We start from the raw sequence: 19,409 nt of genomic DNA, 5'->3' as shown, positions 1-19,409 counted from the left end.
AGTGCATATGGAAGCCATCTTCCCTATGTTTTTGAACAAGTTCCACAACTAATCAACTCATACAAGTATATTGTGTAGCTCACTAATCATGACATCATTTTTTGTAATTTATGTTGTGTAGCTCACTATTCATGACATTAGTTTCCATAGGTTTTGGAGATCATCTTGAAACTGTTAAGCTTTCTATTAATTGGTTGATCCTATTGTAGTTATTTGGGGACACTTTATCTATTATTACTTCATATGTCACATTTCTGGTTAATGATATTATTGGTTTTCAAGATAATGACATGGGGTATTGACGACTTTTATTAGATTGTAATGCATATTTATTACATTGTTTTTGTATGGGATCTTTCACTTGTCAATGAACCACCCTCTTAAGATTCTTTATTGTGCATCATTGGTTTTAGGGAAATTTTAGTGGCAATTTGTGAAAGGAAGCAAGGTGACTAGAAAGAGCTTCCTACACCAATCTTCTAAGAAAAGCTTGTGCAAAACTTTGAAACACTTAAACAATTATTGTAAAGAAGATACAAATTGCAAGAGATATATAATAACATCACAACATAAATGCATTCAACACAAGATGTATGTGGGATCAACCCTTCTGGAAGAAAAAAAACACTTCAAAATCCTATTGAAGGTATTACAATAAATAATTTGATTGCATACACTTGCAAAACAAGTTTCTTTGAAAAATGCACAAGTGTTGAATTATGAAATAATTCCAATTGCATAACTATACTTGTAAATAATCTTATAGTACAACTTCAATAAACACCTATATTTAAAGAGTTTACAAATGTAAATAAGGAAGCTTCTAAAGTGAATGCCTAGAAAATGTCACATGGCATAATCTCCAACTTTGCATGAATGCAAAACTTCACATTGCACACATAAGGCCTCCTTGCATGCAACATGCAAAGCACATGCATATGCAAAGTGTCTACATACATACACCTGTCATACCAACATTTCATTTTTTACAGTCATTGATGAGTTAATTTCAATAAATGAGGCCCATAAAATGACATCATCAGATGCACAAATTATTACATGAACAAATAAACAAATAATCATGCTATGAATTATCAAAGTTTGAGACAACCATATCCTAATATTATCCCACTTAATAAACAACTTTAAAAAGCCAATGAAAACAACAAGATTTGAACTATAGTGACCATGAGGCCCATAAACTCCAATCAACATTTGAACTTGTCTATGTTCATAGGCTTTTTCAAGACGTCTCCAACTTCACCTTCCCATCCTCTACCATGTCACAAATAAAATGATACTAGACATCAATATACTTTGTCCTCACATAGAAGGTTGGATTCTTTACCAAAGATATGACACTCTAACCATGACAACAAATAGTGATCAGCCCTACATCAAGCCCAACATTTGAACACATTCTCTTAAGTCAAATGTCTTCCTTTCAAGCATTTATATAATCATCAATGAGTAATACAAAAAAACATTGATCTAGATAACGAAGGAACTAATAAGAGCAAACATATTAGAAGGAACTAAATCCAACATCCCAAAAGATTTGTAAAAACAGGAATAACACTAAGCATGAATTTGATTTCCATATACACAATATTCATAAAAATCAAACTCAAGATTACAATCATCTATCCCTTCAACAAGGCTTTAAGACCCTTGTCACCAATATGGCCAATTTTTTGATGCCATAACACTACATTCTCACATGCTCTAATACAAAAACATAAATAAAAAATTTAGACTATGAAAATATGATATCATTAATTGTTTTGAGTGCCCTCATGTGCCTAAAAAACATGACTATTGGAAATAGATACAATACTCTTATTTGTTGTTGGTCCCATTGGTGAGGATGAAAACATGAACTCTTATCTCTATATCAACAAAATAACTATTAAAATATATTTTGCATACATACATTTGAAATAGAGTGCCTATCCTAACACCCTTAACAATCACCATAACTACTCTCATCATCTTATATCCTCCATTCAAGAAGACAAATTATGCACCCACGTCATTTAATTTACTCATAGAAAGAAAAATATGTGCCAAACCAAGAATATGCAACACATCATCAACACCCCCTCACTCTACCATCTAAGAATTGAATCTTAACTCTTCCACAACCATCTTGAAGTGAGAGCCAAAGTACAACTTTCCACCATCAATTCTTCGTACCTTGTGTTAGGGTTTCAAGCAGATCCGAAGCAAATATGAACTAACAATTATATGTAGATTTAAATACAAAAGATAAAGAAATAAAACAGGACACAGATAACATAGAGATTTAACGTGGTTCACCCAGAATGGGTTACGTCCACCATACACAGTCGTCCAATCTTTCTTATTATCCAACAAAAATAGTACATCAACCTTTTAATGCCTTAAGCATCCCAGCGGCTAATAACATGCGTTTTTAGGGCAAAAACAAAGTCAGCCTTTTTAGGGTTTTTATTACAATGTCAGTTTTCATAAAATTTTCTTGGGTGCTCCCGCCCCCGAACCCCTGCCCGAGGCCCGACCCAGCCCCGGACCCCAACGAGGATACGTGCAGAGTGTACAGTACTTTGCTGATTAGTCACCACATTTCAACAATCTCCCACTTGGAGACTGATCAGACTCCACACCGAACAATCTCCCACTTGGAGACTGATCAGACTCCACACCGAACAATCTCCCACTTGGAGACTGATACTACATGATAGCATTGTACATGCAACATCCACTGGATAAAACACTAGGACTCGATTGGTATAAATTCCATAATTATCAATCAAGAACACCAACAAAAACTGATGAAGAAATCAGCTTCTCCTGTGGAACTGCCTTCGTGAACATATCAGCAAGATTCTCACTTGTGTGAATCTTCTCAAGCTGTAATTGACCCTCCTCCAAAACAGTCCGGATGAAGTCGTACCTAAGCTGAATGTGCTTTGTCCTTGAATGAAAAGCAGAGTTCTTCGCAAGATGAATGGCACTCTGGCTATCAGTATACAATGGGCTATCCTCTTGTGTCTGACCCAATTCCTCCAGAAAACATTGCAACCAAATCATCTCCTTGCTGGCTTCTATAGCAGCAACATACTCAGCTTCAATGGTTGAAAGTGCAACAACCTTTTGCAGCCTAGAAACCCAACTGACTGCAGTTCCCCCTATAGTAAAAACATACCCTGTAGTAATCCTCCATGAATCAATATCACCCGCCAGATCAAAATCAACAAATCCACTCAGAGCAGCATTAGATCCTTTGAAACATAATGCCTTCGTAGTAGTTCCTTTCAAATACCGAAGAATCCATTTCACAACATTCCAATGTTCCATACCTGGATTACTCATAAACCTGCTCACAACTCCCACTGCATGTGCAATATCTGGCCTTGTGCATACCATCGCATACATCAGACTACCAACTGCTAATGAATACGGGATGTTAGACATTTTATTAACCTCTTCCTGTGCCTTTAGGCACATCTCTTTAGTCAATTTGAAATGAATAGCCAAAGGTGTACTAACTGCTTTTGCATCCTGCATGTTAAATCTTTTCAACACCTTCTTTATATGCTCACTTTGGGACAAATTCAAGGTTCTATTTTTCCTGTCCCATGTAATCCTCATACCGAGAATTTGCTTAGCTGCACCCAAATCCTTCATAGCAAATGACCTGGCCAATTTTTGTTTAAGATCATTTATGTGTTCCATGTTAGAACCAGCAACAAGCATGTCATCAACATAAAGCAACAGGATAATATAACTGTCATTATCCAATCTCTTAAAATATACACAATGATCAAAATGGCATCTATGATAGCCATGTTCAGCCATGAAACTATCAAATTTTAAATACCATTGTCGAGGTGCTTGCTTTAGGCCATACAAACTTTTTTTCAACCTGCACACCAAGTTCTCCTTACCTTTGACCTCATATCCCTGTGGTTGCAACATGTAAATTTCCTCCTCCAAATCTCCATGGAGAAAAGTTGTTTTGACATCTAATTGTTCAAGATGTAAATCATCTGCAGCCACAAGACTAAGTACAGTTCTAATTGAAGTCATTTTTACAACTGGAGAAAATATTTCATCATAATCTATACCCTTTTTTTGTGCAAAACCTTTTACCACAAGTCTGGCCTTATATCTTTTCTGACCTTCTTCCTCCTCCTTTAGCCAATAAACCCATTTGTTAGGCAAGGCTCTTTTTTCTGCAGGTAAAGGGACTAAGTCCCAAGTCTTATTTTTCATCAAGAAGTCCATCTCCTCTTTCATGCCTAGCTCCCACTGTTGTTTGGCATCCACCTGCATTGCTTCTTCATATTCTTCTGGTTCACCAGAATCTGTTAATAAAATAGAATACAAAGAAAGAGAAAATCTTTCAGGGGGTCTACTTGTCCTCGTAGAACGTCTAACACTTGCAGGATTTTGTGGAACAATCTATTGTTGTTGAGCATCAGGTACCTGTGGCATTTCATTTTTAGGAATCTCATCCAACACCACATATTCTTGTTTGTCCTGTTCATGCTTCCTTTCCTGCATTTGTTCTTTATACATAACCTTCTCATTGAATATAACATCTCTACTTCTAATTATTTTCTTGTTTTCAAAATCCCATAACCGATAGCCATATTCATCTATCCCATATCCAATGAAGGTACATTTTTGAGATTTAGCATCAAGCTTGGTTCTATTTTCTTTATCAACATGGACAAAAGCTTCGCAACCAAAAGTTTTTAGAAAAGAATAATTTACCTTTTTACCAGTCCATGCCTCCTCTGGAATACCACCATCCAAAGGGGTTGAAGGTCCTCTATTTATCAAATAGACAACAATATGTACAACATCTGCCCAAAAATGTAAGGGCAATCCAGCATGCAATCTCATGCTCCTCACGCGTTCCATGATAGTCCTATTCATTCTCTCTGAGACACCATTTTCCTGTGGAGTTCTTGGAACTGTCTTCTGCTTTCTAATCCCATTTAAGGAGCAGTAATCTTCAAATGCTTTGCTGTAATACTCACCTCCATTATCCGATCTGAGACACTTCAACTTTTTTCCACCAAAGCTTTCCATTTCTTAGAAGTTTCAAAAACATTTGATTTTTGTTTTAGGAAATATACCCATGTTTTTATGGTTGAGTCATCAATAAAAATAACATAATAACAAGAGCCACCAAGAGATTATACCTGAGCCGATCCCCATAAATCTGAATGTACAAGCTCTAACTTCTCACTCTTCTTCTCTTTCCCAACCTTGAGAAATCTGACTCTTTTCTGTTTACCATAAACACAGTTTTCACATAACTTTAAATCAATCTTCTTTAGTCCTGGCAATAGATTTTTGGAGTGAAGGGTTTTCATCCCTTTCTCACTCATGTGCCCAATCCTATGGTGCCACATTATTGAATCTGTTCTTGCAACATTTATTGTTGTTGTCCCTGCAGTAACTTTATTTGTAGCAGCTAAGGTAGAGTAAGTGTTACCAGTACATAGATATAATGTGCCTACCTTCGCACCTTTAGCTACTACTAATGATCCTTTAGTGACCTTCCACATACTATCTAAGAAGGTAACTATGCAACCTTCACTACCTAGTTGCCCTGCAGAAATTAAATTTCTTCCTAAATAAGGAACATGTCTTACCTCCTGCAGAAACCAGTCATTACCATTCTGCAACTTGATCTTTATCTTTCCTTTTCCAACAATTTGACAGGGCTCATCATCACCCAAATATACTTGTCCAAAATCACCTTGAACATAATCTAGAAAATATTTTCTATGGGGTGTAGCATGAAATGAAACCCAAGAATCTATTACTCAGGAATCATTAACATTATCCAAACATAAGATTAAAGCATCTTGTAAAGTATTACTTGCAATATTAGCTTCCTTACTGTCATTTTCATTTTTGTCTCCTTTGTTTTTTCGAGACCAACAGTCTTTCTTTAGATGACCAGGCTTTCTGCAGTACCAACAATCTTTCTTTCCTCTAGATTGAGAGCGTCCTTTCTTTGACTTCCCTTGTGACTTCTCATTCCCAGGGCCTTTTCTTCTTTCCTTTGATCTTCCTCTGTTCTCCACATTCAAAACACTACCCGATGATGTTGGAGTTTCACCTGTGCTTTTCCTTCGCATTTTCTCACTTAGGATAACACCAACAATATCATCAAATACCAAAGTATTTTTACCAGAGACAAAGTTACTTTCAGCTATAACCAAGCTATTCCAGCTTTCTGGCAAAGAACATAAAATCAAGAGAGCCCTAACCTCTTCTGCAAAGGTAATTTTTACCGAAGACAATTGACTGGTAATTGTATTAAATTCATTTAAGTGCTCTGCTACTGATCTTCCCTCACTCATTTTCAAATTAAACAAACGCTTCATAAGAAATACCTTATTCGTAGTCGAGGGTTTCTCATACAACTTAGCCAATGTTGCCATCAAATCTACAGCCGTTTTTGCTTCTGTTATATTGAATGCTACAGACGGCGCAAGGCACAATCAAATGGATCCCAATGCCTTTCTATCTAAAATGTCCCACTCTTCATCTGACATTGTGGTCGGTTTCTTTGCCTTTCCTTCCAATGGCTGCCACAAATCCATTTGATACAGGTAATCCTCCATCTGCATTTTCCATAACTGATAGTTCTGGCCATTAAACTTTTCGACCTTGAATTTAGAATCCTCCATTGCTCCCACTCAAATCTGAAAGTCCTGCCAATTTACAGAAAACCTCGCTTTGATACCAATTGTTAGGGTTTCAAGCAGATCCGAAGCAAATATGAACTAACAATTATATGCAGATTTAAATACAAAAGATAAAGAAATAAAACAGGACACAGATAACACAGAGATTTAACGTGGTTCACCCAGAATGGGTTACGTCCACCATACACAGTCATCCAATCTTTCTTATTATCCAGCAAAAATAGTACATCAACCTTTTAATGCCTTAAGCATCCCAGCCACTAATAACATGCGTTTTTAGGGCAAAAACAAAGTCGGACTTTTTAGGGTTTTCATTACAATGTCGGTTTTCATCAAAAAAATACCTAAAAAAAAATTTCTCGAGGGCTCCCACCCCTAAACCCCCGCTTTTCTCAGGGGTTGCCACCTCCGAACCCCTACCCGGCGCTCAGCCTGACCCTAGATCCCGGTGAGGATACATGCTGAGTGTACAGTACTTTGCTAATCAGTCGCCACATTTCAACACCTTAAAAACCAACCCCGATGTGAGGTTATATGGAGTCAATCAACCACATCTTATTATGCATGAGTTTCCAAGGCAACAACAAAATTTCACCATCATCTTGAGAGGATTCTAAATCAAAGACATTCTTTTTTCTTGTCCTTACACTCCTTTCAAAAGTGTCCATATTTCCCCCAATTGCAACACTTCGCCTTAGACTTTCCAGGACACTTAATCTCCCACAAAGGTTTTGATCCAAAATTTTCTTGATTCATGTTATTTTTGCCTTTCTTCTTCAATCTACCACAAACAACAAAGGCCTCCTTAATCATTTCAAAATATTTTCTTCACACCTCTTCAAAAAGGTTACAACCACTTCATTTATTTTAAAGGTGATGATGGTACTCCCAATGGCCATGACAAGGTGATCCCACAAGTCCAACAATGAAAACAACAAAAGCATGCAATGATCCTCATCCTCCATTTTCACACCAACAAAGTTCAATTGGACAAGAAGCATATTGAATGCAGTAAGATGATCTACAGTAGATCTGATAAACTTATAAGGCATTGAGAGGGGAGGGTGAATCAGTGCAAGCAAAAACTTAATAAATCTGATAAAACCTTTCATGAACTTGAAAATCAATAAGCATGCAAGAAATATATCCACATAAGCAAACATTCGATAAAACCATGCAAACCATAACATAATTTTTTCTCACGTGGAAACCCAAATAAGAAAAACAAAAGTGGGAATTAGTACCCACAAAGATCAACTAACTGCAGTATAGAGATATGACCAATCAAGGTCATACAATCACCCTATTAGGGGCACACCTAGTTAAGAGTGTTTTAGAACGGTTAAGAGCTATACAATAAGGTATGTTAGGACCTGTAGTACCCCTGTCCTAATCAATTTCTAATCTCGGTTTAATCTTGGTTAGTTTATCATAATATAATGATTATAGTCAGATGTGTTGATTTAGTGCATATTTGTCAATGTGGTTTTCGCACCAGTTGTATGCAAGTTGATTAGTGTTCCTATTTCGTGTTATTAATATCGAGCTAACACTTTCATTAAAAGTACATATATGTATGCTTGTATGACTCTTGGTCGTAGGAGATTTCAAGTACAGTGTCTCATGGATGCGAGATTCGTCACCACCTGAATTGCAGGTTTGAGTGTACCTCTTTAATCCTTAGAGTTGGATTAGGTGGTTGTGAGACCCTCATTTGACCATAGTCGTGCTCAAGTGAGCGTCGTCAGTCGTCGGTATTCCCTTTGGTTGGGTATGCGAGTTGTCTATCTGTTTGGCTTCTTGGGTTGCATGTTTTGTGTGTATGGTTAAATTGAGTAATTAGTCCTTAGTATTTAATTGGATTAAATATGTGTTTGTGCATTAAAGATTAAGGGACTAAATTAAACAGGGTTTCTTTATGCGATTATCGTTAATTTGAATTGCTCGATTTAAACAGGCAGCAAGTTCAATTAAATAGTTAATTTTAATGTTAAATTTGTTATGTTTATGTTGTTGAAAAAGAAAGATTTAAATTTATTTGCAATAGAATTAATTTAATCTTTTGGCATTTTTGAAATAGAAAGGTTAATTTCCGTTAATTGAGAAAATCAATTTTTAAATTGAAGAGCAAATTTAAATTATTGATATAGTTTAAAAGGATGATTTTTGTGAATTATTTTAAATAAATATTTTAATTCCAAAAATAAAATTTTGTTCAAACTTCTCCCATTTAACCTAGACTTTTGGAAAATATTGGGGATTGATATTTTTGGAAAAATATTGTTGGAAAAAAAGATTTTTGGAGGAAAATTTGGGGGTTTTGGAGGAGGAGAAATTTCTTGAGCTTGCAGGTTGGGCTCCTCTCTAAATCTTTTCCAGTATTGCTAGATGAGGTAAGGTTTTGGTTTATATTTTGGTTTCTTTGTTTATTAGAAATTGTTTTGGATTTTGGAGAAATCTGGTTGTGAAGTTTGATAAATCTCAGCTATTTGGGGAAAATGAAACAATTGTAAATTTAACTCCAATTCAAACCCTTCTTGTTTGTTTCCATTCCAAGTTTAGATTATGGTTGCTCTGATTGTTTTAAAAATCAAAAATAAACTTGGGATTGGTTGTTTACAATGAAAATATGTTAAAATTCTAAATTAATGCTTTCAAATTCAAGCTTTAATCAAAGAAATCCGCCTATGTTTGGATATATATGGATGTTAATCAATCTTATTTTGCCAATATGGATTTGGTTTTAGAGAAATCCTCTCATTTCTAGATCTGGGTATTTGAAATTGTCAATATTGGAAACCCATGTTTTCTGAAAATAAAATAAAAACTTTATTTAAAGTCTCTGGGACTTTTTTTTTTATTGTTGTGTGTATGACAGTAATTATTGTTAAAATAAAATAAAATTTAAAAAATTAAAAAAATAAATAAAAATAAACAAATGTGTGAACCCTTCCCCCCCCCCCCACGTGGCAGGGTTTCCCCACCATGTGGAAGGGGATGTTGTGTATCCCCTTTGGGGTAGCAGCACTCCCCAAGGGGTGATGCATGCTCCCTTTGGGGGTAGCAACGCTCCCCATGGGGTGCTGTGTGCTCCCATTGGGAAGCAGCGCTTCCCTAAGGGGCAGCGTGAGCTCCCAAGGGGGGGCCCACGTGGGTACCCTCCCCCCATTTAAATATGATTTTTTTTATAAAAAAGAAAAAGAAAAACGTTTTTTTATATATTTTTTTTATTTTCAAAAAAAATATAATATTTTAATATAATTTAATGTTAAATTTTAAATTAAGTTTATTTTAATTATGATTAAGTTTCGCATTAAATAATAATTCATGAATAATTTGTTATTAATTAATTGTATAGTGTTAAATATACATTAATTAATAATTAAATCTCATTTTATTATTAATGCATACTTTTCTAATTAAATACTTGATTTATTAATTTTGTTATTAATTATTAATTTGTTATATTTAATTAATCACAGATTAATAAATATATTCATTAATTAATAGTTAATTTTGGATCCTTCTATATGCGCATAAGGAAGTAATTTTTGGATTTTGGAAATGATTATCTGCATTTGGATTCCTTATATATTTATGTTTCTTTATCCGTAGAGTGTAACTGGGCTTGGAAAATATGAAATTGGAGAGATTGGTTTTGAGCCAGTATGAGAACGATGTTTTATTTGAAGAATAAATATCTTATTTAGTTGGTTACTGATTATTTAATTATATCCCTGTGAACTTGGTTTAAAAACTCATAATGACGCATTTATGTATGTTCGAGGCAATTGAACTTTAGAGAGTTAGAAAACCAAGAACAACATGTACCTAAATGAGGTAGATAACTGCAATCTAACGTAGATCATTTAGAAAACTTGATCGACATTTAATGTTTAAATTAATTTGGAAAAAGATTGTATCTACAGATTATTACTTATGCAAGTTTAATTTCTGTATTCGTTTTTACTTAAGTAATGTCAAGTTTTGATTTGTTTGATTGGACCCTGTCGTATGGATTGATTTGGGTACCTGTTCCAGTCCTTGGTTTCGATTTTGACTATTGTTTTGTGGTAGTGTCGTAATTGGTCTTATCCTTTATGCGGGTGTCAAATGATGTTTTGCGGTTGACCATAGTTGGTCAGGTCTCTAGTTAGAGTACTGTCAGTTAGTGCACCGCATAAGAAGTCGTGTTTGACCAAATGATTGTTCCTTCCATTTTGAACTTCGTTCATCTGACCATGTGTATTTCTTGGTTTTTGAGTTCGTCTGAGTATAGTCTAGTGTCGTATGGGGAAGTGGCTTTCGATTGGAGGCCGCACCCAAAGTGGCTGCTGGGTAACCCATCAAAAGTGAGTCTAATAAGTGATAACCTAATAGTAAATTAGAAAGTTAATCTCTAAGTAAGATAATTGTGCCTCACACATGGGATGAGTGCTAACACAGACTCGACATGTTGTGAGAAGGCCTGAAATGGCGAACCATCATCCTTGTCTTCACGAGAGGATGTGTGGGTCCACATGAGGCTTGGATGGGTCGAAAGTTTGGATTAGGTTGCCAGGGTAACCCAGTGTATGGGGTCGGAACCTATGAAGACCTGCCATAGTAACCATACTAGTTTGTGTGATGACACTTGTCCCTACGTATGCTAGTGTGTTGTTGTATTGTCCTGATAGGAGCACGTTTGTGGGTCATCCTATTTTCTATGCCCTTGTGAGTACCGGTTTTATGTTAGACCTTGGGTTGCGATGACTCAGTTTTGTGGATGTCCAAATGGACCTTTGTATTAGCTTTGATTATGTTCAGCTGGAACCTTTCCTTTTCAGGGATCGTTTATGTATTTATTGACCGATGCGATCGTTTGTATATTGATTATGTTTCGCCTTGAGGGCAGGATTGTAAATTATGAGAACCTCATGTATTCGTAACTTTATTATTTATCAAAGGGGTCTTGCAGTTAAGCAGACACGGAGATGTAGCCCTTTAGGGGTGAACTCTGAGATCATCTTAGTGTTATGTGATGCTTTTATTTTTATGTTTCAAGTTTAGTGTTAACATGTATGAATTGACATTTTGATAGAATGTATAAGTGGATAAGATGGAATTAATTTTAAATGCATGTATGCAGTCCTCTCTTGGATGGAATAAATTGGATCATGAATGAATGTAGCTTAGTATAATGGATTACATTCAGTTATTGTTAAGGAAATTAAGTATGCATGGGAAGAACTCATTAGCTTATGATGAAATTAAAGTGTGTTATTAAATTAGTTGTATGACTTAAATTCTCATGAAAAGTATGAATGAAGAATATAAATAAATCTTAATGGATGAACCTTATCTTGTGAATTATATTTTCATCTATCTGTAAGAAATTATCCTTGTTTAAAAATTATCTCCTTATCAGATAATCAGCTTATTGGATTTATTAGTGTGAGTTAAGTGAATTGTGGAATTAAGTAATCACGTTGGGAAACTCTTTAGGTGTTAGTTGATGTCTTCCGCTATGTAATCTAAATCTTTTATATGTTGTTGTATCTCAATGTTGTGTTTATCTTTAAAAAAAATTATTGCACTCTATTCTTGTGTTATGGCTTAATCCCTTCGGGGTTTCCTGGCGAGGCATTACAAGACCCATCCCTATTAGGAGCTACCCACATTACTGGGATTTACAAACACAAACTAATATGTCACCTTGTTAGAGGATTTCACTTTCGAACCTACTAGGATCATATCGCACCCTATTAGGAGTGACCTTGTTAGAGGATTTTCTTGTTGCAACAGTTAGGAAGACAACAAATTCAACTGATATGAAGTTAGCACCTTTGTGCCTGATTAGATCCACTTTTGCTTAGCTTATATCATCGATTAAACATCAAAACCTAACTTCTTCTTCCACGGCACGATCAAATTCTCTCTCTTGATACATGAAATCATACAATTTACATCTCCTTAAAAATAACTCTGTTAGGTTGGTGAAGAATCTTGGAACAATTCCCTAGATTCAATGAATCAAGACACTTTTTACAATTTCTTGCTCATTACACTTTTCTTACGTCAGCAAAACAATACATAACTCAAAAACATAACATAAAGTCTACCAGTTATCGATTAAACTAACTCTGCTATACCGATTCTTTGTTCTTCTTGACTGTGACTGGCAAATCAACCACAACTCGCTCAATACACTGAATCTGTTGATGAAGTTTGGAACATGGGTGCATGTTCTCGTATCCAACTCTATTGTAAAACCCCAATGTCTAACTCTTCACCAATCGTTTGTACCGGTCTCTTGATCATCGCTTTGTTCTTGTTTACCAGTTGACAACAACTTAGCAGTTTTGTTATCTAACAAATACCACTACCGGTTAGGCTATACCAATTGGTCTAGATGACCTAGATGACTCAATAAAACATGGTTGCCATCAATGACAACACAAATAAAGTTTTCAAACAACCTATTACAACAAAATCATCATCATCAAGCCAACAATCTCCCCCTTTGGCACTGATGGCAACACTTAGGAATTGTTTTGTCTAAGTGTCACATTACAACAATTAAGACTCAACTCAAATACATAATACAAAACTCCCCCATAGCAATTACATGTTTTAACAAAATTTTGACCGACTTATACTACTCCCCCTTTGACAACAATGATAAAGGTAAGCAAATACATTTGAAACAAATGAATACAACATACCAAAATTTGCATTACCAAATGTATAAGAGTTCAAAAGTTTTACAATTACATTTTGAGAAAAACATCAACAAATTAGTCTTTAAGACTTTCAGATCATTCTCCCATGTCTCCAAAAGAGTAGATGTAATATCAATGTGTGTTCTGACTTGGTATGCAATATCTTCCATAGCATCAAGTGTACTCATTTCTAGTGTAGTCAAAATTGTCTCTCTCTCTTTGTATCGTTTCTGCAAAATTTGTAATTTGGGGACTAGATGAGTTTGTAACTCCTACAATGATGTAATACTCTTGACTTGTGTTGCCTCATATGCATTAAGCTTATGTTGTATTATTATGACCGATCTACCAAAAATAGTTGTTGAATCAATTAAGGGACAAATGATTCACTCAAAGTCTTTACCTCATGTTGAGCTTCCTTTCTCTTCTTATCGATATCATCAAAGAACAATGAAAAGTTGCAAATTGTAGACAAAATTTTACCTCCATTCTTCAAGGCTTCTTTGATTAGGTCCAAATTCACAGTAAAACCTTCTATGTCTTTGGCAATGGCCTTGATCAACAGCTCAATCCTTTTGTTTTCATATTCCTTCTCTACATTGTGTAGGCAGCCTCTCCAAGACTTTTCATTTGCTCCCCTACTGATGTGACCAAGTGGTCCAGTTTTTCAATGGGAGTTGTGAGACTATCAGTATCAGTCTCCGGTAACAGACTGGAAAATATGTCAACTACAGTCTGTATAGTTTGAGCTTCTCTCCTCTGAGCTCTCATCATCTTCTTCTTGGCCTTGGATTGCATAGCATATGCAATCTCCATCAGTTCAGTTGGACTCAACATATCCATGTTTATTGGCCCTTGAATAGACATAGTATCATCATCTTTATCACCATCAATGATCTTCTTTGAAGTAAGTGACCGGGGGGTCACTTTCTGCTCCTGTTATTCTTCTTTCTCCTTCTCTTCTGCCTTCTTCGATGGCTTTTTAGTTTGTTCAACATCAATTTGTACACTCTCTTGTGTCTCTGTCTGCATCTTTGTTGTCTTCTCTGATGGCCATGTGGTTTGCACATCATCTACTTGTGCATTCACTTGTGTATTTGTCCTCTCTTCATCTTTACCGCTTGGAATATCTTTTGGTATCAATGGTTGTTCTTCAATGACAGTAGGAACTGATGTGGTGTCGACTTCTTGTTCTTTCTTCGTTTGAGTATCAATCGATATCTCATCAATTTCAAACACATCTGGTAGTACACCTTCAATTACCAATGCTTCAGGGATATCTTCTTCCTCAAAAGATTCTATCATCTCTGGTTCCTCTTCCTTTTCAAGTCCTAAAAATCTTTTCAAAATTTCCTCAGTCTCAGCTTGCACCAATTGGGACTCTCCAACAAGCAATCTTGTCAACCTTTTTTGGTTCTAAATAATGGTTTTGATTTTTTTTTAAAAATTGTATATCCTCATTAGGGGTCTCCGATTGTAAATGCATAAGTACATACTCTACTATTTCTCTATCCTTCTTAATTGCAGTCTGCCATCTAGCTTCCAATTTACTATACAAAGTATCAGGTATTTGTCCTTGTAATTCAATCAATGTTTTGCTAAAATGGTTCATAAACCAAATAAATGAATCCTCAATTTGTTTATGCTCATCCTCACCAAAAATGTTATAGTACTTATGTACACCAACCAATACACCATATTTCCTTATATTCATCAACAAGCTCTCAAGAGAAGTAGGTTTAGTTACCTTAACTGATTTGATAGTGGATGCACCAACCACTTTAGATTTCTTGCCACTTGCTCTCAGTTCTTTCTTTCCTCCTTCTGATTTACTTTCCTCTTCTTCCTCTGCTACAACCTTAAAGACTCTTTGTGCTTGTTCTTTCTTTCTTTTTCCTGTAGCTTTAGGTGCTTGAGGCTCATCTTGTTTTTCTTTTCTTTTGATTTGTATCTTTGGAGGAGGGGGCTTCTCCTTCTTGACATCTGCACTTCTAGTTTGTCTATCGGTGGAGACATTAGAGGTTCATGCCTTCCTTTCCTCAAATCTAGTTCCTGCTTCATCAATCTTTTCTTTTGTGAAGCCTTGTGTAACTGCAAATTCCTTAACCTCTTTCCTGACCTTTTTGGCCACTATCAGTTTGGCCAATTCAGCATGTACCTATATAGATTTCTCTTTAAAGGTGCCAAACCTAGATACATTAGGATCTGTCGATTTGGATAGAAGGTGATCAGCATAAATAGTCAAGATATCCGCTTCTACCTCATACCCCATAGGCATGACCCATGAAGTCTTTGGATCTGCATCCTCCATCTGACAAGTATCAGTATCAACCATAAAACAAATGGAGTCTTCATACCTTTTACAACATGCTCTGGTATCCTTTCTCTGGCATGCATTTTCTTCTGGAAATCCTTGAAATATCCCTAGATAGTCTTTGTAAACTCATTGCCAAGCATCTTAATGTTGTTCTTGATCTACAAGACTACTGTTGAATCTACAGACCATTGAATATCACCTATATCGAGAAATAAGTTTTGTTAATAGAAAAACAATCTAATAATCAACTGACCAAATTTGAACTTTTGTCTCTTATCCTTCTTGATTGATTCAAGATTCAGTGTCAGTTGTGCTCTCAAAGCTTCTGCTAGGTCATAATCAACATTCTCATTCAACATCTGGTAAGTTGTGTGGATAACAGCTCTGGGAATGCTATTCATCTAGCTTGAATGGTAAACTTTGTAGCCGATGACCATGGATGCAAACTTCACTATTGGATCATCTATGTCATTTACCGTCATAGCACGACCATCCCACTTGGACATTGTCAATCAGATAACCTCATCCTTCGGAATTGATCTCAGAACAGGAACTTCGTCGGTTGCCCATAATCCGGTGACAACATGGATAGCCTCTTTTGTGATCTTGTGTGGTCTATCCAACCATATAAACTGATCGTGAATCCTGCTCAGAACATATCTCACATGCTCTTCTTCAAAATCATCTATAAAGTTTAAAGCATGATGAAAACCCTTATCGGTAACCCTTCTGAATTGATCCTTTATCAAACCTTGTTTATCACACAATAATAAGTATTGATCAAAGATGGCAAATGTCCCCAAATCCTCCAATTTGCAGTGGATGTAAGATCTAATGCCTTCAACATTTAAAACTCTATAAGGTACGCCGGATAGGGCTCCAGCTGGATCTATTTTCGTGGACTTATGAGGATGTCTTTTGAAATCCAATCGAGGTCTTTCAAAAATATCACCAATGTGTGGCGTATCCATTGTGAAAATTCAAAACCAGACTCAAATTCACAGAGAAATACCTTTTAACCTCTTCGCAACTAGGGTTTCCGGTCTGAATGCTCTGTTTCTGGTTTGAATGCTCTTTCACCGATTTACTTTTCCACAAATCTTCACAATTCGTTATCAACTTTGTCAAAGTAGCAATTAAATGCTCTTATGTTCTTATGTCACTCTCCAAATGTGCTCTCAAAAATACTAGGTGAGAAAGGAGACTTTAAAACACCTTTTATTTGCCTTTTACCAACTACATTTAATGCTAAACCGGTTGAACATACCATAATCATTGTTCAACCCTAAAACTTGCTGCTAGTTCACATATCACATCCAATTTACCAGTTTGAGATATAACCGGTTCAAAATCACTTCATAACATCATATTGCGTCAAAACATGCAGATTTGACTTACCGCACATCATTTAGGGGGTCCTGAAATGGATCTGACAATATACTCCCCCTAAGCTCATACATAGCTTAGTTTTCTGGTGAGGGATTCTCCACACCAGGTGAAGAATTGGAGTCCTCTGATGGTTTCTCCTCACTTTTCTTCCTCCATATCTTATTCATCTCACTCCTGGTTTCTTCCACATCTACCTTTTTCTTTCCTTTCCGGTCAACAAACTGATTAATCGTTTGGTTCATTCTAGCTTTGCAAAACCTTGCAATGTGTCCCAGTTTGTGATAGTGGAAACATGTCATTCTAGATGCTCTCTAGGGTCCAGCATTGCCTCTATTACTTCTTCTCTGACAATTCATAGCAGCATGACCATAGTTGTGACAGATTGAACATCTCACATTCCAACTATTCTCCATTTCATATGTTCTAGACTGGTTTACATAAGGTCTCTACCAAATAGGGTTCCTCCAGTCATTGTAAGATCTCTGCAATTAACCATCAGACCTCTGATTCATGTAAGATCTCTGATTATTCACTCTTAACCTGCACTCAACAGATCTATACCCATACTTGTTGCAATTGAAGCAATATCCATCAAAAGTTCTAGGCTTATATCTTTCATATGCATTAGGTCTATATCCATCAAAAGTAATGGATCTACTTCTACAAACATTAGCAATATGACCTTCCTTATTACAATTAAAACATACTGGTTTGTAGGTTCTCTTACCGGTGATCTTCTTGGTCTTTGGTGCATAATTGACTTCATGCATGGTGTCCTTGTACCGAATGGCTCTCCTTGTTCAAAGGTTGTGTATCCCAAGCCATGTGTATCTCCGTTCTGCCTTTGTGCCTGAATTTGCTCATCAAGCATAGCAGTGCTCTTGTTGAATTTAGCTAGTAACTCATTAGCATCAGCCAAGTCCTTGGTAAGATCCTCATTCTTCTTTGTGAGACTTTCTCTAAGAGACAGCCATGTCTAGATCAACTTCTATTTCCTCTTTTTCTTCTCTTTCCTCATGAAGATGTGCATGTAGGGTACCAATCTCCTGGTTCAGCTTAAAGATCTCATGCTCCTCTCTTATTTTGCCTTCAGCTGTCCTCCTGGCTTCCAACACTCTCCTCAGATTTGATTTTTCATCATTAAGCTTTTCCACCTCGTTAGACAAGGCATAAATGTTTGCTTCCTCGGATGAACTGTTTTCACTTGAGTTCCATCAACTGCTCAGCCAACTCTCTTCTCTTAGCCAATGAAGCTTTGTACTTGACTCTTAGTTCACCAAGGGCTTCTTCATATTCTGAAAGCCTGTTTGAAAGCTCTCTGTAACTCATTGAACCTTCCCCCATGTTACCCTAAGAGATCCTTCCCAAGCAATTAAGTCTTAAGGAAATCAAGCTCTAATACCAATTGATAAACTAATAAGACACTGAGAGGGGGGGGTGAATCAGTGCAAACAAAAACTTAATAAATATGATAACACCTTTCACCAACTTGAAAATCAATAAGCATGCAAGAAATATAACCACATAAGCAAACATCCAATAAAGCATGCAAACCATAACACAATGATTTTTCATGTGGAAACCCAAATGGGAAAAGCCACGGTGGGAATTAGTACCCACAAATATCAACGAATTGCAGTATAGAGATCTAACCGGTTAAGGTCATACAACAACCCGGTTAAGAGTGTTTTAGCCCCAGTTAAGAGCTATACAATAAGGCTTGTTAGGACCCAGCCCTGTTAGGAGCTACCCACGTTACTAGGATTTACAAACACAAACTAATGTGTCACCTTGTTAGAGGATTTCACCTTTCGACCTGCTAGGATCCTACCACATTCTGTTAGGAGTGACCTTTTTAGAGGGTTTTCTTGCTTCAACTGTTAGGAAGACAACAAGTTCAATTGATCTGAAGTTAGCACCTTTGTCCCTGATTATATCCACTTCTGCTCAGCTTCTATCACCGACTAAACATCAAAACCTAACTTCTTCCACCGCACAATCAAATTCTCTCTTGATACATGAAATCATACAATTTACATCTCCTTAAAAAGAACTATGTTAGGTCAATGAAGAACCTTGGAACAATTCCCTAGATTCAATGAACCAAGACACCTTTTACAATTTCCCGATCATTACACTTTTTTTATGTCGACAAAACAAATACATAACTCAAAAACAAAACATAAAGTCTACCGGTTACCGATCAAACTACCTCTGTTATACCAGTTCTCTGTTCTTCCTGACTGTGATTGGCAAATCAGCCATAACTCGCTCAATACACTGAAT

The sequence above is a fragment of the Cryptomeria japonica genome, chromosome 7 (assembly GCF_030272615.1).
Source record: "Cryptomeria japonica chromosome 7, Sugi_1.0, whole genome shotgun sequence".
Lineage (NCBI taxonomy): Eukaryota > Viridiplantae > Streptophyta > Pinopsida > Cupressales > Cupressaceae > Cryptomeria > Cryptomeria japonica.
Note: the sequence above shows the minus strand (reverse complement) of the source record.